Source organism: Balaenoptera acutorostrata, chromosome 6 (genome assembly GCF_949987535.1).
Source record: "Balaenoptera acutorostrata chromosome 6, mBalAcu1.1, whole genome shotgun sequence".
Lineage (NCBI taxonomy): Eukaryota > Metazoa > Chordata > Mammalia > Artiodactyla > Balaenopteridae > Balaenoptera > Balaenoptera acutorostrata.
The window spans coordinates 31,791,432-31,816,136 of record NC_080069.1 but is presented as its reverse complement, the minus strand read 5'-3'; the positions used below and the strand labels follow the sequence as shown (position 1 = coordinate 31,816,136).

Below are 24,705 nucleotides of genomic sequence, written 5' to 3'. Positions count from 1 at the left end.
TGGGGTCAATGGGACCTCGGGACGGGACGGGGCCAGCAGAGTGGGGAGGAAAGGAGACGGATCAGCACAGCACCATCCCAGATTGCTGGGACGCCCTGATCAGATGTTCCCCAAACAGTTCACACCATCACTTTAAAAAGTTACTGTTATTTTTTCAAACCGCATGAGTGATGAGTCATTTTTTTTAAGAAAACTTAGATATTATGGAAAAACAAAAAAGAAGCAAAAATTACCTGTCCGTTCTAGTACTGGGATACTGGTGAGTGGGCAGGGGCCTGCAGGCTGGACGGCGGGGGTGTGAGGTAGGTGGGGGTCCGAACGCTCCTAGGTGTGCTGCAGCTTTTCTTAGAGAAGCTGCATTTGTTTCAACACCAAATTCCAACATGAATACCTTATGTCCACAAGAACGCATTTCTCCCAGAAGAATTGAAAGCAGAGACTCGAACAGATGTTTGCCCCCTGTTCACATGTGAACAAAGGTTCAGAGCAGCATTATTCACAATGGCCAAAAGGTGGAAGCCTACTTCAACATGAATGAACCTCGAGGACGTGCTGAGTGAAACAACCCAGACACAGAAGGATAAATATTAAGATTATGCTTGTCTGAGGTACGTGGAGGGGGCAAATCATAGAGATAGAAAGTAGAATGGTGGAGCTGAGACTGGGGAATGGGGAGTTAGCATTGAATGGAATAGATTTTCATTTTGGAATGATAAAAAAGTTCTGGAGATGCATGGTGGCGATGGTGCATAACAATGTGAATGTACTTAATGCCACTGGGCTGTACACCTAAAAGTGGTTAAAATGGTAAATTGTATGTTATGTGTATTTTACCACAGTAAAAACTAAAAAAGCTTTTAAAAAAAGGAATGCATTTCAGAAAGGTTTGCATAGTAAGTTCTGTAAATTAGGGTCAAAGTGACAGTGATTCAAAAGCACTGAAAACTTACTCCCTGCCCTGCATTCCTGTCACCCTGGTCCTCAAACCCAGGCTTTTTCTCCACTAACCCACCCGGAAGCCTCGAGGCCCACGGTGACGTGTGGTTGTGGAGAGGCCTGGCCCCGAGCAAGAGCTGCCTGTAAACCTCTCACCCCGCTGCTGATGCATCGTCACCCTGCACTGCCCACCCTACTCCTCAGGAGACATGGCCCCCAGGGCAGGGCCTCGAACAGACCTGGGGGGTGGTTGGATGGTTGGACTGTGGCCCACACTCTGTGTGGCTCTGGCTCTGGCCTCGGCCTCCAGACTGTCTTTTGGTCCCCCACCTGACGAGGTGAGGCTCAGAGACAGCTCATGGCCCAGCACAGAACACGGGTATCATTATTAGAGGCTCAATAAATGATTGTGGGGAAAATGCAGGATGATTTCCTGGTTGATTACATTCCTGAGACCACAGGTGCCTCACTGGGAGGGAGGTGGGAAGGCTAGAGCCCCCTGCCCACCAGGGAGGGTCAGCCAACTCCAGCCACGTAGAGGCCCTGCCTGGACTCCTCCCTGCTCTGACCCCAGGCCGTCTTCTTGGGCCTGTGGGGGCATGACAGCCCCCATGGATTGCATGATGCATCTTTGGCCCTCCTGCGTGGATCCAGGAAGGCAGCAGCACAGTGGGCCTGAGGCCCTGCATCCAGAGTGATCAGTTTCTACCACTTATTGACCCGGTAACCAGAGATAAGCTCAACTTCCCCAAACCTCAGTTTCCTTGTCTGTAAAATTGGACCCAACAACAGTCCTGCAAAGGGTCTTAAAGCTTGAGGCAGTGCACAACACTCTACCCTCAACTGGCCATGTTGTACATTTTTAGTGGCCCTAAACAGACAAACATGGTCAGGACACCTCACCAGGGTAATGGCCTTCAGCCATTAGCATCGCCTGAAGCTCCCAGGTCCCCTGTCACAGGGCCTGCTCAGCTACAGTAGGAGTTGGTGAAATCACACAATGAGCCCAGTAGTGATGACGTGTGCCCAGAGCTGGACTGACAGAAACTCAGGGAACGCACTGGGTACAGTGTAAGGAGCTATGACAAGAAGGGTTACATGCAGGGCTGCACTGTGCGCAGGGTGGCTGTGCCTGGGAAACAGACCACTGCACTGTTTCTTTCTTTTTTTTTTTTGGCTGCGCTGCGTAGCATGTGGAATCTTAGTTCCCTGACCAGGGATCCAACCCATGCCGCCTGCATTGGCAGCATGGAGTCTTAACCCCTGGACTACCAGGGAAGTCCCTGCACTGTTTCTACTTAATCTTTTTACTTAATGTATTTACTTAATATTTTTCTTTATTTCCTATTTTTGAATTTTCTATACTTATTTCTGTTTCATATTTTGTTTCTGTTTTTATTTTACTTTCATCTAGAAGGAGTATAAATATAAACACTACAGACACTGTGCATTACCATACATTAAAAGCAACTATAAAAATAAAATCACAACCTTTGAAATAAAAAATAAATCCTTCCTTGCATAGGCAGGTAGATGTGTGATAAAGCAAGTAGGATCTCAGGAGGGGACACTGTAAAATATTTGGAGCTTTGCTGTATGTTTGAAATGTTTTGTAATAAAGTATTTTGGGAAAAAAGTTGATCTCTGCAGTACCCAAGACCTCCAGGCCCACACTTGGGGTGGGGCAAGGGGGGCTCCTTGTTCCATTCTGACCTCCTCCATTGGGCACCCTGGGCTCACTACATATTTCTCTCTACTTTTGATTATGTTTGAAATTTTTATTTAAAAAAGTAATGAAACAAAACAGTTAAGAACTTTCCAACAGCTTCCGATTGACACTGAAATCCTTGAACACAGATGTAACTCTGCCGTTCCCTCCACACTGAGTCACCTCAGGGGCCTTTGCAAGGTGCTCCTTCTAGAGGAACAGCCTGGCACAGCTCCCTGAACTCACTCCCTGCTCTGTGACAGGCCTTTCCCAGATGAGGCCGCCCCTCCTCCATCCCCCCTACCCCTCCAGGCTCACCCACACCTCCCACCTCCACTCCCCACTGGCTGCAGGCCACACAGGTGGAAATCTCACCTCCTTCACATGGTCCCCCACCTGGCAAACAGCAGGACTCAGTAAGCATGTTCGGTGAGAAAGTGAATAGATGAATTTGAATCAGCATCTCAAGCGGTCTTATTTCCCTTCTAATATGTACTTTTACATAACCATACAAAAATGTCCTCTGGCTGAGTCCAAATTTTGAAAATATAAAATGCAAATCTATATTACAGAAGGTCAAATCCCACCTCCTACAGTCCATCACTCGACAGCCCCACGTTGTCTCATCTAACTTCACAGGGACCCTGTCAGGTAATTACAGCAAAAGGGACACCCAGACAATGGATTCACCTTCCTAAAGCCACACACCTGCACCAGCAAGAGGTCTGTGCCCTGGGCACCGAGGGGCTCCAAGTGGGCCCCACCAAAACCCCCAGAGCTGATGTGTAAGGTCAGCCACCATCCACTTCACTGGGGACCTAGGTGACCAGTCATCACACATGGGGGCTCAGACAGAGGGGACAGTATCCCAGACAGATGGAACAGCATTGCAGACAGAGGAAACAGCATCCCAGGCAGAGGAAACAGCCTCTCAGGCGGAGGGAATAGAGCCTCAGACAGAGGGAACAGCATTGCAGACAGAGGGAACAGCATCTCAGACAGAGGAAACAATGTCCCAACAGGGGAAACAGCATCCCAGACGGAGGGAATAGAGTCTCAGACAGAGGGAACAGTGTCCCAGGAAGAGGCAACAGCATCTCAGGCAGAGGGAAGTGTCCCAGACAGAGGAAACAATATCCCAGGCAGAGGGAACATTATCTCAGACAGAGAGAACAGCATCTGAGGCAGAGAGACCAGTGTCCCAGACAGAGGGAACAGCATCAGATAGCATCAGACAGAGGGAAGGGCACAAAGCAAACAAGAGTGAGCCAGGCCATCTGAAGAGCTGACAGTGTGCCTAGGTGGGTGAGCCCAGAAAGGGAGGGGATGGGACCTGGTTGTTGGAGCCAGGATGGATCTCATAGCTGTGGGTAGCCCGGGGGTCATGCAAGTGAGTGACACCCCATTCAGGTTTGGATTTCACATCTCGGCTACGGTTAATACTGCCCCAAGGTTACATTTTTACTCCTATGTTCACCCACTTTTCCATGGACCTGTTTCCTCATCTGTCAGTGGGGTCGTCAGAGCCCACCTGGAGAAGGTGGCAAGGATGCAGCAAGGCAGGTGCTCCTGGCACTGGATCAGCGACTCTTCCATGGTCACTGTTCTGGGTCCAGGGACACCCACCACCCTAGGTTCTCAAGGGGCTCTGGGCAGCAAAGCCTCACCCTTCCTCTGGGGCCTCACTCAGCACCTCATCTCAGCTTTAACCCCAACAGACCTACCACAGTCCAGGCTTCTGTGTGTGCAGAGCACACAGTCTTGTCCAGCTTTGCGAGGCACTGCATATTTGGAGGTGCTGGTTTTAGTGGGGAGACAGACATCAGCCCGAGGAGCGGAACCAGGGCCTCTGGCCTCCTGCAACCAACCAGCTGGAGACAAACCACTTCCTCCCCCTCTGCACCCGGCCCCACCCAGCCCCAAGGCCACTTGCCAGTCAAGCTGTCAGGCTCCAAAGGTTTGAGTTTGCCCGGCTTGGCATCTTGCAGTCCATGGTCTAGGGCAAGCGGTGGGTCTCAGTTTCTCTGTGGCCTTCAGTTTCCTCTCCTGAAAGAACGGCGGAGCGAGGTCACCCTGGGTTTTGTCTGAGGACTAATCCGAATAATAGCAGAGCTGCCCCAAGCACACCCAGCCTCCAGGGGGCTGTGCTCACCTCCGGAGCCTGGCAACACTCAGACCCCAGTTCACATACAGGAAAGCTAGGTGGTCAAAGCATCTGCCCAAAGTCACAAGCTGGGGGAGGGGCTGCCAGCCAAACGTCCCAGTTGGCCACTAACATCAGCAGGGCACCAGCCACCTGCTGCCCCATGCTCAGTTTCCCCTCTCCAGTGGGGTCTCAGAGAACCCCAGGCCCAACTTTCCACCTCCAAAGGGGACTCCACAGCACCTCACTGACCGCAAGAAGCTGTAAAGGGGCTGATTGTCAGCAATCACAGGGACTCCCACACTACAAACCCCAGAGGGTCCTGGGAGCCAAGTGCTCTGGGTGCAGTCGTGCCCTAGAACATGTCCACTCTGTACAACGGGCACAAACACAGCTGCCTCTGGTACCCCATGGCTGCCCATGAGCCTCCCCAAGTCTGCGAGCCTCTCACAGGTGGTCCGCCCACCACCCTGCACTGTCTGGGCACAGTGTGGAATTCTGAGGAGGCCCTGACGGGCTCGGCCTTCCTTCCTAGTAGCACTATCATGGATAGGCCCTGTCTGTCAGTACCTAAAATGCAGATTGCAGAGGAATCTTCTGGAGCCCCACCATGTGGAAAGGCCTAACCCCCTAGGGACTGTGTTTGGGACCATTCATCCCTCCTCTGTAGGCCCAGCCTACTCAGGGACCCTGGCCTCAGGTTCATCTTTGCTAGAGTCTAAGCCACCACAGATGACACCCGACATTGTCCTGGCAGGTGTGCTCATTTGCTGTTCGATAATGCCCACAATAACCTGACTTGTTACAAATCATGCCAGAGGCACCACAGGAAGACAAAGGGACACAAGACACCACTCAGCGCCACCACGGCAGCTTCCTGCCTTGAAAACATCCGACCCCAAATGGCTCCTGCTCTGAACTTCCCCTAACCCCGAAAGTGCCCCTTACAGGACCAGCACAGGCTCTCAGGGCTGGCAAAGACCCCGAAGTCAGCACCACTCACCTGTCTTCTGCGGCACACACACTTCTCTCCAGGACTGACTTCAGGCAGTAGCAAAACACAACTTCCTTTTGCTGGTTTTCGCAATATGGGTCACTAAACGACAGTGCATTTGCATTTCCGCACTATCACACATCCAAGCTCACTGGTTCTCCCCCTGCCTTATTTGCAAAAATACAGCCCAAACCGGCTGGAACGCTGTCCAAGGCCCAGGCCATCCTGGCCTGTGTTGGTTTAAAGTTTAACAGGTTGCTTGGGTGTCCCTGAGTTGTTCTGGGCGTGGAGGCTGCAGTCATTCTGCCTCTGCCTCTGTGGGTTTTTCTAAGCAGACCTCCAGGCGCCTGTCGCTCAGACCCTCAGAGAGGGGTCGTCAGTGTCTTCAGTGCCTGAGCAGTGGGACTGGCCCCAGACCATACAGGCAGTGGCTCCTAAATCAAAGAAAGGGCCCAATGGGCCCCCAGAGGCTTCTTCAGGTCTTCTTTGGTGGGAACGGTGAAAATGGCCGCAGACGGTTGGAAAATTGAGAGGTCCCACTGAAAACAGATTATTTCAAGATGCTCCCAGGGGTGAAACCAGTCCCCCGCTACTTCCTGAGGAGACCTGTTCCACAATGGATGCTCCAGCCCAATCCAGCCCCCCCAGCACCCACAGGGAGGGCTCCATGACTTCTAGGGTGAAAGTAAACATATAAAGATACAGGATTCCTACAAGGCTTAGACCACGAATTCTGACCTAATTTAAATGATGGATTCTTCATCCAGGCTTACATGCTTTTTAAAAAACAAAGCAATTTCTCTGGGCCTTGGTTTCCTTGTTGTTGCAGGGGTGTCACCACAGAGCCCCCCTCAGAGGCAGTACCTAACACACAAGGATCATATGAGTGTAACGAATGGAATAATCAAAAGGGCCAGTTAATGAGATCATTTCTCCAGCCCACCCTGACCTCCCTTGGCAGAGCACACAGCCATGTTTCTCCACGAGTTTCTAAGTGATGCCCACACCAGCTGGAGAAGGGACTTCCTTCCGCCCTCAGTTCTACTAAATATTTACCAGTTGTTTGGGAGGGGGTAGGCTGAGACATGCTACCCACTTCCACCTCCAGATATTCTTCCTTTCGACCAAAGATTTGAAGAATTGTACAACTAGGACACTGATGAGCTCTCACTCACCTCCATGACTAATTTCAGTGAAAGCCACCATGCGCCAGACCCTAGGAGTATGGCCACCCTGGACCCAGGCCCAGCTCTAGGATACACAGGTGCATCTCCCTCCAGGAATCTGAAGACCAAGGTGAGGATGAGATCCATCTGGCCCCCAGCCATCACTGAGGACTCAGAGTAGCCCGGCCAGCAGGTGACAGAAGACAGGGTGGCCTGTGTTTCAGGGGCACCTGGCTTCACATCCTGGCTCACAGGTTGTGTGACCTCCACACATCACTGAGCCACTCGGAGCTCCAATTCTTCTCATAAAATGGAGATAATACAGGATGCGTGGTTGGAGTTTTTGTGAGGAACGAGAGCCTGGCCTGTGGCAGATTGACCATCGGAATGCTTCTAGCCCAGGCTGGGAAGGACAGTGCCTGCCACCATCCTCCAGCACAGTCCTTCCCCTTGTTGACATCCCTCAGACAAGAGAGTGGCAGGGGGGCTCCATCAGGACATGGAGACCCGAGCCCAGACCTCTGCTGTACAGAACTGACCTAAGAAAGCAGAGATGAACCCTGGCAGCACAGCAGCAGACCAGGTATAATGACCCAAAGGTCATGTGGTGGCGGGGCACGGCCAGAAAGCAGAACTGGGGTGAAGTGCCCTCTCATCCTGAGACGGGGGTCTCCACTGGGAGGTGACACCATCCAGCAAGAAGAGTGCTTGTGGCAGTCAGCTCCCAAGATGGTTCCTGGTGATCCCACTCTTCTGCAGCCATGCCCCCTTTGAATAGGGTTGACCCAGTAATGCAGCCAATAGGACACTGCAGAAATATCGAGGGTGACTTCTGAGGCCAGGTCACCCATCACATTGCAGCTTCTGCCTTTCTCTCCTGGGTCACTTGCTCTGGGGGAGCCAGCTGCCATGTCATGATAGTGCTCAAACATCTCTGAGGAGAGCCCCATGTGTGGAGGAGCTGGGCCCCCAGCCAACAGCCAGCACCAACTTGCCATGAGGGAGTGAATTACCCAGAGTCAAGTCTCTGGGTAAGACTGCAGACTCACTAGAGACCCCAAGCCAGAGATAAACTGTACCCAAATTGCTGACCCACCAAAACTGAGTTGGTAAGTGTTTCCTGTCTTTTTAAGCCACTTAAGTTTTGGGCATTTCGTTATACAATAATAGATAGATCTGTTATGCAATGATATAATATGGTCATCAGGAAATGGGCATCACCTTAAGGTCAGGGGGCATCAGCCCAAAATGAAGAGGTGACTACAGGGTATTAATGGTACACATTCCTATTTCTCTATCCAATTATTTCATTAGTGACCCAATGGTCCAAATTGTTTCCTCAACCCTGAAGCGTTCCCTGGTAACAATGTTGAAGATTCTGTCATTCACTCTCGATGGCCCTGAATAGCTTCACGAATCAGAGGCTCTCCAGGGGAAGGCCAAGTGCTCCAAACCGTCATCCCTCTGCCCATCCATCCTCCAAAGGGGATGCTCACTCCTCCCCCAAGCAGCTCACTGCACAGGGGACAACACTGATCAGGAGGGCTCCCCCCATGGCCCCTGCTCTGCCCCAGAAAACCCCAGCCCCACCTACCAGGACAGCTGGCAAGGACCTAGGGGCAGCCCATCTGAGGAAGGCAGAAGAACCCTGAAAGCAGTCACCAAAGGGGACTTGTGTGGAACCAAAGGCTGGAGAGAATGGGTGAGCAGAGACCTTTCTACCAGGGGGAATGTTCACTCATTTCACTCAGGAGGTGATCCAAAGGGAGAGAGCCCCAGGCCAGCCATAAGAAACTGGTCTTGGGTACATTGAATGGGGCAGAGCCCACATCCCGAGGTGGGGCTGCTGCCTAGCTCTCAGCCCTCACAGAGGAGAGTATGGGGCAGTCTCTTGGAATAAGGGACAGGCCGGCGCGGAACCCAGGAAGGTCTTGTGATATGATTTCATTTGTGTTATGATTCCTACTCATCTTGTGTGAAACACATGAGATTTAAGCCACATTAAGTAATTCAAGATGGAGTCACAGTGGTGAATGTGAACTTCCATACTGGTTGTTTTGAAATGCCCAATACACGACTGTGAGTGTAATACACTGAGAGTGTCAATATAGATAAGGAACTTGTTTGGCAACATCCTTGGAAAGATTTCGGGAACAGAAGGGGTGACTAATAGAGACAAAACCCCCTGGGGTGTAACCATTACACCTTACTGACTTCTTAAAAGTTGAGACCACTGAGCCAAATGACTTAAAGGCTCTTTGCTGGAGGACCCGGCTCCACGCTGCTGAGGGCTGTTCCAGACGGACCTGCCGGAGGCTCTGCTGGAGCAGAAGCGACTTGCCACGCACACTTGTCAAGACACCCGTTGCTGGACCAGAGACTGCGGCTGGTGCTGAGATGCCTCCTTCCAGGACTTGTCCCTGGAGTGATTCATTACCCTCTTTCCTATTTTCTCCCTACTTTGACTAAGCTCTGTTGTGTGCTGATTGTGTGCAATAAACCGAGTGATTCGCGAATTGAATGTTAGCTACGTTTCGTGTATCTCCAATCCCGTGATTCTTACCTGACTTTACTGTTGTGCCCTTCAACAAACAGGTCTGCACGAAGAACAGTGGAAAGCGTGAAGAAAGAGGCCTTGGGGGTTAAGTCCAGGGTTTACGGAGTCTCTCTATAAATTTGTTTGTCTCTCTGTACATCTGTACATTAATTTCCTGCCCAACCCTGAACTCCCTGGTTCTCCGTTCACTCCGAGAGTGCTGTGTCCCAGCTTGAGGAACAGAGGTCATCCAAAACGAGTATTTTTATAGTATAAAATATTGAACATAAAATGGCCACATATGGTTGTTTCTTATTTACACTTCCTTGAGTGTGAGGAGTACAGGACAGTACCGCCTCCACTTTCTTCTGGAGAGTGAAGTGACCACATCTTATCACTCCCGACCTCCCCTGCTGATGGTGGGCCATGTTGCCAGCACTGGACAATGGGAGCGACATACCCCCTTCAGGCCTGGCCTCTCAAAAAATGCCCACACAATCTTCCAGCTCCCTCTTCCCTGTCTGCCAGGCAAATGCATGGAAGTCAGGCCAGGAGCCACCAGATGGAGAGCACTGGACCCCAGACTGTCGACAAGCTAAGCAGAACCTTTGTCCCGCAGAACCCATTCTCCCTGGGGACCTGAGTTAGGGCTGGTCACAAGGGAAATTTGCCCATGATCTGGGAGATGAAAGTGAAGCGGTGCCTCCCTTTCTGAAAGTCCTTGTGATTAGATGAGAGAGACCCAAACAGGAGCACTAGCAGGTTCCAGCTCATCCCCATTCCTCTCTGCTCTCTGTCCCACTCCGCATCTCCCAACAACCACCATCAACCCAGCCCCAGAAGCAGGGTCACAGCCCTCCTCGAGTATCTCCACCAGTCCCCCTTCATGGTTCTGGTCTGCTGGTAGGACCCTTCTTTCCCAGCTGGTATTTAGTAAGCACATGCCTGAGCCAGACTCTGCCTGGGCTGGATTTGTGGGGTAACTTGGCACCCACAGGCCCACCCCAAATGCTGCTCAGAATAAGATCAACCACCAGGGTACATCCTCTGGTCATGCAAGGGTGTCCCTGGCTGTGGACATCTGATGGCCCCAGAATGTGCAGAATCAAATGTGTGGCCAGGCCTCACTGAGGTTTTCCTGCAGACACAGAGGCCAAGGGACAGCAAAAGCACTAGCTCTGGGCAAAAGTCACCTCTCACCTATACTGTATGTGTCATTGAGCTTTGTGATCATATCTAAGCCCCGTATGAGACTCTGATGTTTAAGAGACTTTCCCGTGTGGACAAATTCAGAGTTTACTCACAGCCGCCAGCAATGGAAAAGCCCCTGTTAGAAAAGGGGGTGCCTAACCCACTTGCGTACATTCTGAGTGGACGCTCAGAGATCCCATCAAATCCTCTGGCTCTAAGCAGGGCAGAGAACAGAGCCTCCAGTTTCCTTGTCACCAGGAAGTGGCAGGCCTGGGGGTAGCCCTGTCTTCTTGCCTGTGTTGATCTGAGATGAACTAGCTCTTGCTGTCCTTCAGTACTGTAGGTGCCAGCGACCTCTCCCAGGACACTCTTGTGAGCCATCAGGTGGACACTCTGGACCAAGGGTGTTGGGCAATCGCTGCTTCAGTGCTGGGCAACTTGGGAGACACACGGAGCAGCCGCTCTTCTGGATCTTCCAAGAGCTGTCAGCCCAATGGTCTCCCATCAGAGCCCCTCAGCGCTGCTGCTGGCCCCTGCGTGCGCTCCCTGCCCCACAGTCCTCTCTGTGTCCTTGGGGATCAGGCCAAAACCACACCCCAACACCACTTCAGTGTCCCTGATGGGGTATCCTGTGCCAACACAATGACCCAGAGCCGGGCCAGGCAGCAGGCAGTCCCCACTGCACAGCAGTGTGGAACCAAGAAAATGGCCTGCAAGAAAATGGTCCTGACCGAAGGGGAAAACTACCATTGTTCCAGGAGCTTTAGAAATGTTTTTCAGAACATTGAAAATCTCTCACTGTTGCTATAAATATAGAAAGATGAAAAATGGTAAAACCAACATTTATTCAATATGCTGTGACAAGACATTAGAAACATTAAGACTTAAGGTGTTTTATTTCCTTGTATAAAAACTTATACAAAGAGAACCTAATTCTCTCTTCTATCTTTTAGTAGAACTCTGGGCACATATAACATTAAAATCCAATATACTCCAAGAGTGAAACCTAATGTGAACTATGGACTTTGCATGATTATGATCTGTCAATGTAGGTTAGTCAATTGCAACAAATGTACCACTCTGGGGGAGGTGCGGGGGTTGTTAATGAGAAGGCTATGTATGTGTAGGGGCAAGGGGTATATAGGAACATCCCTTTTCCCTCTTAACATTGCTGTGAAAGTAAAACTACTCTTAAAAAATAAAAGCTTAAAAAAATTTTTTTTTAATCCAATACACTAAATATAATATGGTACCCCAGATTGGATGCTGGTGAAATCTGACCACAGACTGCAGTTTGTGGTATTCTACCAATGCCAATTTCTTGACAAAAGGAACCTGGTTTTGTAGATGCCCATGCTGGGGCAAGCTGGGTGAAGGGTATAGGAACTTGTATTATCTTTGCAGCTTGTCTGTATATCTAAAATTACTCCATAATAAAGGGATTATAAATTCAGTACTGAATATTTTAATGAGATGGAACAGTCCTGTTGCGAGGCCATGAGCAAGTTAGGCTTTCTCTCAAAATCTTGTCTCTTATGGCATTTCACATTCTAAATAACTTCCTGGCTCATGTGTCAATCAGTGAGGCAGCATGAGGGACAAAAGGATGATAAAAACAGCTACCAGATGTAAAGTAATTTGTTTGCTGTTTATCAGATTTATACATGTGGAGTTAGATGAGTTAATCTGACTCAACCTAAAACCATTTTGGTTTTATTCCAAAATGGTTCATTTTTTTTTTTTAAGATTCAGGTGGCTGACCTGCCATCAGATGAGTCACTCTCCATCATTTAGTCCAAATAAGGGTGTTGGGGGTGGGGGGTGGTGAGTGGAACTGTGGAATGATCCAGAAGCCAGTAACTCTGGGCAAAGGGCAGGAACCGATAATCATAGAAAAGGAAATGTGAGTGGTTTTTAAACACCTCACACATAATGAGAGAACTACAGATTACAGCCACACTGAGATACATTTTCTCCCCGTCAGATTGGCAATGACTGGGGGAGGGGGGAGGTGAGGCTGTGGGAAGAGGCTCCTTCCACATGGTGGATGGGAGGCTGAAAGGGCACATATGCCCTGAATTCAACTCTCCAGAAATCAGTTCTGCAGGCACACCTGCCCAGGTACACAACAACAGTGTGCCAGGTGGTTCCCTGCATCAGGGCTGATAAGAGCAAGTCTGGAAACAACAAAGACCCACCTAGGGGGGACTTGCTGATAAATCACATGGCCACCTGCTAACTGCAGAGGGAAATTTACACAATGGGGGGATCTGGCAAAGCCACCTCAAAGGATGATGCAGCTAGTCACTAAAATGAGATGACCAGAGCCTGAGTGACACAATGGGAAGTACCTAGCCACAAAACGTTCCATCCGTGAGCTCTGAAAGGTTTTTTTTCAAATGGTTCTGACAAAAAAAAATCTGCCTATATATACAGAGAGAGACAGCAAATATGGGAAAATATTGACACTTGGTGAATCAATTCTTACAATTTTTCTGTAAGTTTGAAAATGTTTAAAAACAGTTTAAAATGGTTATCTATAGAGAACAAGAGGAAAGGGGTGAATGAAGATAGGGGTGGGAGTGAGATTTCTCTTGTAGCTTTTTGTATTTTTAGCCATGTAACCATATTACCTAATTTTAATTTAATCATTTTGTAAGACTAAGATAATTAAAACAAACAAAAAAATTCTACTTCCTCTCATGGCTGTCTCCATGACAAAGCACAGAACCAAGACATGAGATAGCACTCCACAGGCACCAAACACTGGAGGTTGGCTTGGAAAGGGTCAGAGTAGTGCCTGGGGTGCACCACTCCCCCACCCCCAACCACCTTGTGGGAGGCAGTCTGGAGCCTCGACCAAAACAAGGATGACAATACACAGGTCACCCCCTCCCACACAGCTCTGCCCCCTCCAGGTGTCAATCCTTCATGTTCACACAGATGAGTAAGGACATGCAGTACAGTCATATTTGTAATAGGGGAAAATTGGAGGTGTTCTGGATGTCTAACAATAGAGAACTAGTTCAATAGATTACCACAGCACAGGTCTTACTATAAAATATAAAATGATTTAATTTATTAAGTAAAATCATTACTATAATAATAAGATTAAATTAAATAAAAAATCAAGACAGTGTGATATTAGCATAGGGATAGAGAAATAGATCAATGGAACAGAATAGAGTCCAGAAATGGACTCACATTCACATGATCAAGTTGATTTTCAGTGAAAGTGCCAACACTTGTCAATGGGAAAGGAAAACCCTCTCAACAAGCTGGAATAAGTGGTTATCTACATGGAAAAATGAACCTTGACCCTCCACTCATACCACACACATAAAAATAACTGGAAATGAATCACAGTCTTAACTGTGAACAATAAAACTAAAAAGGTTCTAAAAATAAATAGGTGAAAACATTCATGCATTCAAGGTAAGCAAAGATTTCTTAAGCTATAAAAGGCACTAGCCATGTAAGAAAAACTTGACTAACTGAACTTCATCAACATGAAAAACCTGTGCTCATCAAAAACCTGTGCCCATTAAGAAAATGAAAACGCATGCCACAGACTGAAAGCAAATATTTGTAATACATCTATCTGACAAAGGATTTGTGTTCAGAATATATAGAGAATCCCTACAAATCAATAAGAAAAAAGACAAATGGTCTAACAAAAAAAATTTTTTTGAGGAAAAGACTAAACGAAGCACTTGACTAAGAAAACTTATCTAAATGGGCAAAAAGCACATGGGAAGGTGCTCAGCATCACCTGTCATCAGGGAAATGCAAATTAAATTTACAATGAGATATCACCATGCCCCACCAGAATGGCTACCATGAAAAAGACTGACAATACTAAGTGTTGACAAGAATGCTGAGCAAACAAAACTCACACAGTGCTGGTGGAAGCATAAAATTGTACAACTGCTTTGGAAAACTGCTTGGCATTTTCTTATGAAGTTAAACATACATTTGCCCTATGACCCAACAATTCCACTCCTAGGGAGTCTACCCAAGAGAAAAGAAAACATCTGTCCACACAAAGACCTGGTCACAAATGTCTATAGCAGCCCTATTCATAATAATTCATAACTGGAAAAAACCCAAATGGCCACCAACTGGAGAATGAATAAGCGAAGTGTGGTATAGCCATAATATGGAATTAAAAGGAATGAATTACTGATATACCAGTGATACGGATGCTTCTCAAAAGAAGCCAAGCACAAAAGACTAATTTAGATGAAGTTCAAGAACAGGCAGAACTCGTCTATGAAGTTGAAGTGTGGTATTCTCTGGGGCTCTGTGGTGAGAGTGTGGGTATTAGTTTGCTTGAACTGCCATAACAAAATACCATAGAAACAACAACAAAATGTATTATCTCATAGTTCTGGAGACTAAAGTCTGAGATTCATGTGTCAGCAGGGCTGGTTTCTCCTGAAGCTTTTCTCCATGGCTTGGAGATGACAGTCTTCTCTCTGTGCCCTTACATGGTCTTCCCTCTGTCTGTGTGTGTCTATATCTTAATCTCCTCTTCTTATAAAGACACCAGTCATATTGGATTAAGGTCTACCTGCAAGACCTCATTTTAATTTAATTACCTCTTTAAAGGCTCAATCTCCTAATATAGTCACTTTCTGAGGTGCTGAGGATTAGGATTTCAACATATAAATTTTGCAGGACACAGTACAGCCCATAACCTCCCTTAAGAATGAGAACAAGGCAAGGATGTCTGCTTTCACTATTCTTATTCATCAGAGTGGTGGATTCTCTAGCCAGTGCAAGGCAAGGAACTAAAATGCATACAGAACAGGATGGAAGGAATAAAAACATCCATATTTACAGATGACATGATTGTCTACAAAGAAAATTCCAAGAATCTACATCATACTCAATGGTGAAAAGCTGAAACCATTTACTCTAAGATCAGGAACAAGACAAGGATGCCCACTCTCACCACTTTTATTCAACATAGTATTGGAAGTCCTAGCCACAGCAATCAGACAAGAAAAAGAAACAAAAGGAATTCAAATTGGAAAGGAAGACATAAAAATGTCACTGTTTGCAGATGACATGATATATACAGTAAGTCCCCTACATATGAACCTTCAAGATGAGAACTTTCAAAGATGAGAATGTGCATTCCATCACTGTCAGGTGTGAGTGAAATTGCAGCTTGCTCTTTGTCTCCTATTGCTGATGATCCTTCAGCTCTACCATCTCCCACCTCCTCTCCCTCCTCCAGTCAGTAACTCTTCTTGCCTGTTTACTTGATGCCAGCCCCTGTATGCCAGCTGTTGTACTGTACTTTTCAGTTACTGTATGATTAAAAAATGTTTTCTTTTTTTGTGTGTTTGCTTTTTATGTATTATTTGTGTGAAAAGTATTATAAACCTATCAAAGTACAGTACTATATAGCCGATTGTGTTAGTTGGTTACCTAGGCTAACTTTGTTGGACTTACGAATGCATTCTTGGGATGGAAGTTGTTTGCATGTTGGGGACTTACTGTATAAAAAATCCTAAAGATGCAACCAAAAAGCTATGGGAACTAATAAATGAATTCAGTAAATTTGCTGGATACAAAATTAATATACGGAAATCTATTGCATTTCTATACACTCACAATGAACTATCAGAAAGAGAAATTAAGAAAACAATCCCATTTACAATTGCATTAAAAAGAATAACAATACCTAAGAATAAATCTAAACAAGGAGGTAAAAGACCTGTACTCAAAAAACTCTAGACATTGATGAAAGAAATTGAATACAACACAAACAAATGGAAAGATACACTGTGCTCATGGATTGGAAGAATTAATATTGTTAAAATAACCATTCTACCCAAGGCAATCTACAGTTTCACTGCAATCCCTATCGAAATACCAACGGCATTTTTCACAGAACGAGAACAAATAATTCTAAAGTTTGTATGGAAACACAAAAGACCCCGAATAGCCAAAACAACCTTGAGAAAGAAGAACAGAGCTGGATTTATCAAGCTCCCTGACTTCAGACTACACTACCAAGCTACAGTAATCAAAACAGTATGGTACAGGCACAAAAACAGACACATAGATCAATGAAACAGAATAGAGAGCCCAGAAATGAACCCACAATTAAATGATCAATTAATCTATGACAAAGGAGGTAAGAATATACAATGAGGAAAAGATAGTGTCTTCAATAAATGGTGTTGGGAAAACTGGACAGATACATGCAAAAGAATCAAACTGAACTATGTCACACCATATACTAAAATAAACTCAAAATGGTTTAAAGATTTAAATGTAAGACCTGAAACCATAATATTCCTAGAAGAAAACATAGACAGTACCCTCTTTGACATCAGTCTTAGCAATATTTATTGGATATGTCTCCTCAAGCAAGAGAAACAAAAGCAAAAATAAGTAAAAAATTAAAATTAAAAACTTTTGCACAGTGAAGGAAACTATCAATAAAATGAAAAGGCCTCCTACTGAATGGGAGAAGATATTTGCAAACAATATATCTGATAAGGGGTTAATATCCAAAATATACACAAAACTCATACAACTCAACATCGACCCAATTAAAAAATGGGCAGACACTGAGGTTGCTTGCATGTCCTGGTTATTGTAAATAGTGCTGCAATGAACATTGGGGTGCATGTGTCTTTTTGAATTATGGTTTTCTCAGGGTATATGCCCAGTAGTGGGATTGCTGGGTCATATGGTAGTTCTATTTTTAGTTTTTAAGGAACCTCCATACTGTTCTCCATAGTGGCTGTACCAATTTACATTCCCAGCAACAGTGCAAGAGGGTTCCCTTTTCTCCACACCCTCTCCAGCATTTATTGTTTGTAGATTTTTTGATGATGGCCATTCTGACAACAAATACTGTACGCTAACACATATATATGGAATCTAAAATTTTTTTAAAAAGATGGTTCTGATGAACCTAGGGGCAGGACAGGAATAAAGACACAGACGTAGAGAATGGACTTGAGGACACGGGGAGGGGGAAGGGTAAGCTGGGACGAAGTAAGAGAGTAGCATTGATATATATACACTACCAAATGTAAAATAGATAGCTAGTGGGAAGCAGCTGCATGGCACGGGGAGATCAGCTCTGTGCTTTGCGACCACCTAGAGGGGTGGGATAAGGAGTATGGGAGGGATACACAAGAGGGAGGGGATATGGGGATATACGTATGCATATAGCTGATTCACTTTGTTGTGCAGCAGAAACTAACACAACACTGTAAAGCAATTATACTCTAATAAAGATGTTTAAAAAAAAAAAAAAGGGCACAAGACCCGAATAGACATTTTTTCCAAAGAAGACATACAGATGGTCAACAGACACATGAAAAGATGCTCAACATTACTAATCATCAGGGAAATGCAAGTCAAAACCACAAAGAGATATTACCTCACATCTGTTAGAATGGCTGTTATCAAAGAGACAACTAATAACAAGTGTTGGCGAGGATGTGGAGAAAAGGGAACCCTCATGCTCTGCTGGTGAGAATGTAAATTGGTGCAGCCACTGTGGAAAACAGTATGGAGGTTCCTCAAAAAATTAAATATAGAACTACCATATGATACATCAATTCTACTTCTGGGTATTTTTCTGAGGAAAACAAAAACACTAATTTGAACACCCTTATGTTTATTGCAGTGTTATCTACAATAGCCAAGATATGGAAGCAACCTAAGTGTCCATTGATAGATGAATGGATAAAGAAGATGTTTCATACACACACACACACACACACACACACACACACACACACAATGGAATGTTACTCAGCCATAAAAAAAAAGATGAAATCTTGCCATTTTCAATAACATGTTTGGACTTTGAGGGTATTATGCTATGTGAAATCATTTGGACTTGCACAAGTGAGCCCTGTGCCCATACCCCTTCCACTCGCTGGTCACATGGGGCACATGTGCAGCAGGCACTGGGGGCACCTGTCAGACTCCAAGGATAGGACAAAATGTCCAGCACTGTCATTTTCCTTTCCACAAGGCAGGCGAGAGCCACAGAAACGCTAAACTCGCCGAGCGGGAGTCTGGGATGAGAATCCAACAGGCTTTGGATGGGGGTGCAACTTAGCTTTCAGGCCCCAAGACAAATCTTAATGAATATTCTACTTATCAATAGACAAGACCCAGGAAAGGAAAAGGGAAATCTTTCCAGACCCACAAAAACCTCGCCATCTTTGGGTGGTGAGCTTCTGGGAATTTTCATTCTCCTCTCAATGTTTCTCGGTAATATCTAAATTTCTACGAAGAACGTTTATTGTATTTGCAATTGGGAGAAAAGCCAACCTATTTAAAAATAAGAGAATAAAGCCTTCTCCATTGTTCTTTTGATATTCCAAACCTCCAGCTATTACACAGTCAGAGCCAGCTGTCTCCACGTCTGTTTACGTATGGAAATTTTAATTTCTACTTAGCTGTCCTAAATCTCTTTTAGGAAAAATGTGGTCAAGAAACCCCAAAAGAAGGGACTCTGAGTGTAATTCTGCTTTCTGAAAACATGTTTTTGCAAAAAGTTTTCTAGGTTGCTCTAAACTGAAAGTGAGTTTTGTTCAAAGACCTAAAATATTTCCTAAATTGGGCACTGCCTTGAACGTCACCCATCTTCACCAGCAGTCAGGCAGCTAGGAGGGTGAACAGGCCAGCACCTGGAGTCTGTGAGTCCACATCCTGGGCAGGTGACAGTGAGAGAGCCCCTTCACACCAACACAGGGCTACGGGGTGGGCAGTGAGGAGCTGATGAAGCATCATTCGCTTTACTTTCTTATTAAAAAAAAAAAGGACTGCTCTAAAAATATTTGACAGTTTAGTCATCTCAGCCAAGAGAAGCCTTTGGCATTGCACTGGAGAAGCAATCTCAGCCTCAAACCCTTGGATGAAGTGGCGTTTAAGAGCTTTCCAGACAGGACAGGATAATTACAGAGAGGCCCTCATGTGGGCTGCAATGACATTCAAGCCTGAAGTGGAAGCAACCTCTTATCTTTAACAAAGAGCTCTGATGATCCACACTGAAAGGAAAGTGCTGTGTCCAGGGTACATTTTTTTTTTTAATCCTGTAAGAAGAAAATATCACTGTGTAAATAGAGAGCTATATGAAGGAGTAAGACAATAACTCTGGCCTTGCCCCACTCTTCAGGTCCAGGTGTCTGGATACAGGGTGATTCCAACATTGTTCTGGCAACTGCACAGCCTCAACCAGAGCATGGCAGAGCCCAGAGAGGTGCAGGGTCTCCCCTGCATGCTCAAGATCCACCCACATTAGAGTTAGCCAGGTGGCATTTGCACAGGCACTTGGACCCTTCCTTTCTTATTCAGCTGCTTAGTCTCTGCTCCTGATTAACCAAAGGCAATTCAGAAATCGACAGCTCTGCTTATTTAGAGGGCTTTGTTTCAGGGCACTGCTGTGCTGGAGACTCTGGGAGAAGGTAACTAGAGAGAACTGGAATTTACTCACAGCACCACTGTCCTAGTGAGAAAGGAGGTAAGGGAGGGAAGAATGGGGAGAGGGAAAAGAAGGGGAAGGGGAGAGGACCTGAGTGTCCCTTAACAGAGGTCTAAAGCTGAGGGATAGTGTCAGGAAGCAATAGCAGGCTGGAAGCATCTGTCTACCCCTGCAATTGATTATTTCTTAAGCAGCATAGTTTATTTTGCAGACAAAATTTTTTGGAACTTGGTTTAAGACAAAGGATCATGGAGAGAATAGAGAACAGATGCCCCCTTTGCCACAGAAGATCTTAGACTCCCCAAACGTGTGGGGAATGGGGAAGGGAAGAAGGACCTTCTCTGCAGCGGCTCCTGACCTTAGCAAGGTTACCATTTCAATGGTTTCCTGCAGACACTCCCTGCACATGATGCACACGCACAGGTGGACACAGGCCAGGCTCCCACCTACACCAGGGTTCCCTGACCAATCATCTAGGACAAAAAAGCAACAGCCACACTCTCCTGGACCCATTTTGGAGAAACAGCACAGGCTGCTGAAAAGTCACAGCCTGTTGACCAGGAGGCTTACATCTCAGAGGTCAGCAGTTTTATCCAATTTGCAGCCTGAGCACCAGCTATGAGGGATACTTTAGACACGATGTTAAGAACATGGGAGTCCACAGATATAACCCCACATCTGCATGGGACAGCAGTTTCTTTTAGGATGCTATAAGTTCAATGTAAGATGCGTTCAGCAAAAAATTCTAGCCTCGTCCAGCTTAGTCCACGTTAAATATTCTGAGACGCAAAATTATGTACTAGGAGAACACAGGCCTTCCTCACTTATCCGTTCAAGCATATATCACTAGTAACTTTTCATTTTAAAAGCCCCAGGTGGATCTCTAGAAAGCCAGTTGGAATTCCCTCTAAACACGCTCGACTTAGCCTTTATCTCCCAGCCAGGCCAAGGGGGAGCGAGTCGTCCACCTCCATGGTGTCCCCTCTCCCTTGTTCCTGCAGGGGACAGGAGACAGAGTGCTGGGAGGGACAGCCAGGAGGATGGCCATTTAGGGGCTCCCACTCCTCAGACCCCCTCTGCGTGGGCTCCTTGGGTCTGTTTCTGGGTTCCATTCTTTAGACTGAGGAATGTTCATGAGCTCTGATAGCTCACAAGGGCCTGACCTGGAAGTGGGGAGGAGGCTCGGACTAAACTGGCCAACCTTGAACTCACAGGTATAGAGCCTTCTCTCTCCCCTGCCTTCTTCCAACACTCGGGCTCTCAGATGGGTAGGTTCAAGCCCAGAACTCCCACAGAACTCGGTCTTGGGGCTTCACGCCCCCCGCAACACAAGTTCTGTCTGCAAATACAACCAGCTCTTACATTATATTCACCTGCTTCTCTTTATCCTTAATACTTTAGGCTAAACCAAATCCTTTCTGGAACAAGATGGGAAGGAAGGAAGGGAGAAAGGGAGGAAGAGAGAGAGGGAGGAAGAGGGGGAGAGAGAGGGAGGAAGAAGGGGAGAGGGAGGGAAAGAAGGGAGGAAAAGGGAAAGAAATGAGAAGCAGGGAGGTCAGCTAGCTGGTTAGTGGTTGGGTAGTGACTGGCTGGTCAGTTAGTAAAACCCTAACAGGGATCTTGCCTGTGGCTCTGGGACAGAGGATGGCTGAGAGCCTCTCAGGGAAAGTAGAGGGAGGGCAGGGGGGACCATACCCCTTGGCAGCACACAGAGGGCGAGGGCACAGCAGTGCACGTGGGGAGGGTGCTGGCTCGGAAGGGATGGCTTCTCAGTTCTTCCCGGGAAGATTGCTGCAAACACTGGTGTCTCGCCGCTCACTGGACACAGTTGGCCCACGCAGACATCTGGTGGCCCTGGGTGGGCTGGGAGTGCTGAGCTATGGCTGTACTACAAACCTGGTTCTGGGGAACCTCTTCTCTGGGTGTCCTGGAGAAAGTGGATACCCCCAAAGCTGGCCCGAAGCTACAGGACTGAAGCAGAACTGGAGCCCAGGAACTTGGGTTGGGTGTCCCCTCAGCCCTGGCAGGTACTTCAGTCAGACAGCCTCCACCTGCCACAGATTGTACCCCTCAGCTCCTTTTACGCACAGTGAGCCCCACTGGACAGCTGGGGGAACTGAAGCACTGGCCTAAGGTCACGCGGTGGGAGGGGCCACCATCACCTGGGTGTGTGCCCCCCCACCAACTCGCTTGGCAGGCAGACGTGTCCTGCTCTGAGCCCCCAAGACCTGTGTGAGCTGGTCTGTTCCCAGTGCCTAGAGCAGAGCCAGGCCCCCCACAGCCCGGCTGAGGTCACCAAGTGAGCCACTAAGGGCCTGAGGACGAGCTGTCAAGACCCCCTGAAGTGCAGATGAGGAAACTGAGGCCCAGCCCAAGCTCTGCTTGATGGGGTCTCTGTCGGGATCCAGCCCAACCCGGCTAGGCTGGGACCCTCGCCTACACAGAGCAGACCCTGCATCCAAAGCCAGCTGGCCTTCAGCTGACCAACTGGCTAGACATAGGGGCCTGGAAGGAAAAGCCACGCCTGCCAAGACATGTTTAACTTTTCTGCACAATATAACCTCTCGTAAACAACCTATCTGGAGCTGGGGTGTGCTGTCATTTGAATTGAGTCTGTGTACATATGTGCACAGACACAACACACATAATCATTCTTTTCACTTCAAGCTGATTCAAGCAAGCTGATTCAACCCAGTCACCCTAGAAATCCACAACAACAGCTAAGATGTTCTCACTGTCCTGATTCACAGATGTAGAGCAGGAAACACATCACCAAAGAGCCAGGGACAGCCTGGGGTCACCAAGGACCTGGGAATGAGCACCTTACAGCCTCTTTAAAGAAAAAGTCCCCTTGCCCACATTTATCCGAAGGGCTGGTTTTCCTAATGTAAAAGAAAGTAAGTAAGTAAAAGAAATAAAAAGAAGACAACCCTGAAACCTAAAATGCATACTACTAGGTGACAGAAGCCAATCTAAAAAGGCTACATACTGTATGATTCCAACTGTGTGACATTTCAGAAAAACTACTGGAGTTCAAGACTTGCCAGGGGTTAAGGCAGGAGGGATGAATAAGTGGAGTACAAAGGATTTTTAGAGCAGTGAAACTACTCTGTACAATATTATAAAGGTGGATACCTGCTATGATACATTTGTCCAAACCCATAGAATGTACACACCAAGAGTGAACCCTAATGTAAACCGTGGACTCTGGGTGATTATGATGTGTCAGTGTAGGTTCATCAGTTGTAACAAATACACCACTCTGGTGGGGGATGATGATAATGGGGGAGGCAGGGAGCAGGGCCAGGGGAGTATATGAGAAATCTCTGTACCTTCCCCTCAATTTTGCTGTGAACATAAAACTACTCTAAAAAAAAATAAAATCTTTTTTTTTTTTAAAAGACAATCCTGACATCTGAAATGTGGTCCCTGTTATCATGGCAACCTCAGGAAGTGGTATTTCTAAAGCACACACTCTATTCCTTTCCCATCCATTTAAAAAGAAAGGAGAAGACTGAGGTGAGGGTGAGGGAAATCCAGAATTAGACCAGGTCCCATTACAGAATCCAACATCCTGCATTTGTTTAAAAAATATTCTGGACAATTCCATTCAAAAGCCAGGGACCCCTCAGCAAAGCCAGCCCAGGTCGTCAGCCTAGACCCAGTGTGCTGAGATGCAGGGAGACCCCCTCCTCAAGTCACGCAGCAGCAGTGTTCCATCCCCCAGCCCTACAACCCTGCAGAATAAGCAGCACCCAAGGAACCCAGAGAAGTGACGCACCTAGGACTTCACCACCTGAAACGAGAAAAAGTCTCCCTTTTTCAGACACCCGTCTACTCACCGCCTTCCCTTGAGGAGGAAAACCAAGAAACACGGAAACAAGCAGAGCCAGGGTTTCTCCACAGGCCTGTGCAGCGCCATCAGCCACTCCTGCCCGGGACAGCTTGCCGGAGGGGACCCCAGGCAGATCACCAAGGAGAAGGACACCGCCCCAGGTTCCCACACTGGGGCGGGGCTGGCCTCCTCCCTCTGGGCACGCTGTGCTGTGGGCAGTCAGTCCAGGGTGAGGCTGGCAGGGACCCCACAAGCTCGGGGCTGGTGGTCTGGAGTGGCCCTGCCTGCCGGTTCCGGCCCTCAAGGGGCCTCAGTGGCACCCACGGCAGCCTCTTTTCTTCTCCGTCTTGCAGCTGCAGGGAGACGCTGAGCCCTGACAAAGCCCGCCTGCTCCTCCAGAGCCAGCAGGAGGGGTGAGGGGAGTGCAGCCCGCAGCCCACAGCCTGGGATGCCGACTGTCACCATGGCAACAAGGAAGGGTGGGGGGGTGGGCGACAGGCTAGTGGGACCTGTAGGGCCAGGGAGTCCCTACAGTCATGGGCTAAGGAGGGGGCCCCTGCAGGCTGGGAGGGGCCTTGTTTCTTGTTCTGAACACCTCTGCCACCCATCCTCCCTCTTGCAGACTTTTTAGAAAGTTCTGAGGCAACAGGGCATTTAAAATGCTTCATCACCACAATGAACCCCCTTTTGTAGTGTGTGGACACTTAATACATGCCTAGGGAAG

At 47.4% G+C, this 24,705-nt stretch overlaps 1 protein-coding gene across 1 annotated transcript in view; it reads right to left on the bottom strand.

Annotated features, from left to right (window-relative positions):
* FGD3 (FYVE, RhoGEF and PH domain containing 3) overlaps positions 1-24,329 on the bottom strand; it is a 64,962-nt gene extending 40,633 nt beyond the window's left edge. The window contains exon 1 of the mRNA XM_007182373.2: positions 23,989-24,329. The gene's annotated coding sequence lies outside the window, so the exon portion shown is untranslated. The remainder of the gene's footprint in view (positions 1-23,988) is intronic.
* Positions 24,330-24,705: the final 376 nt, after the last annotated feature.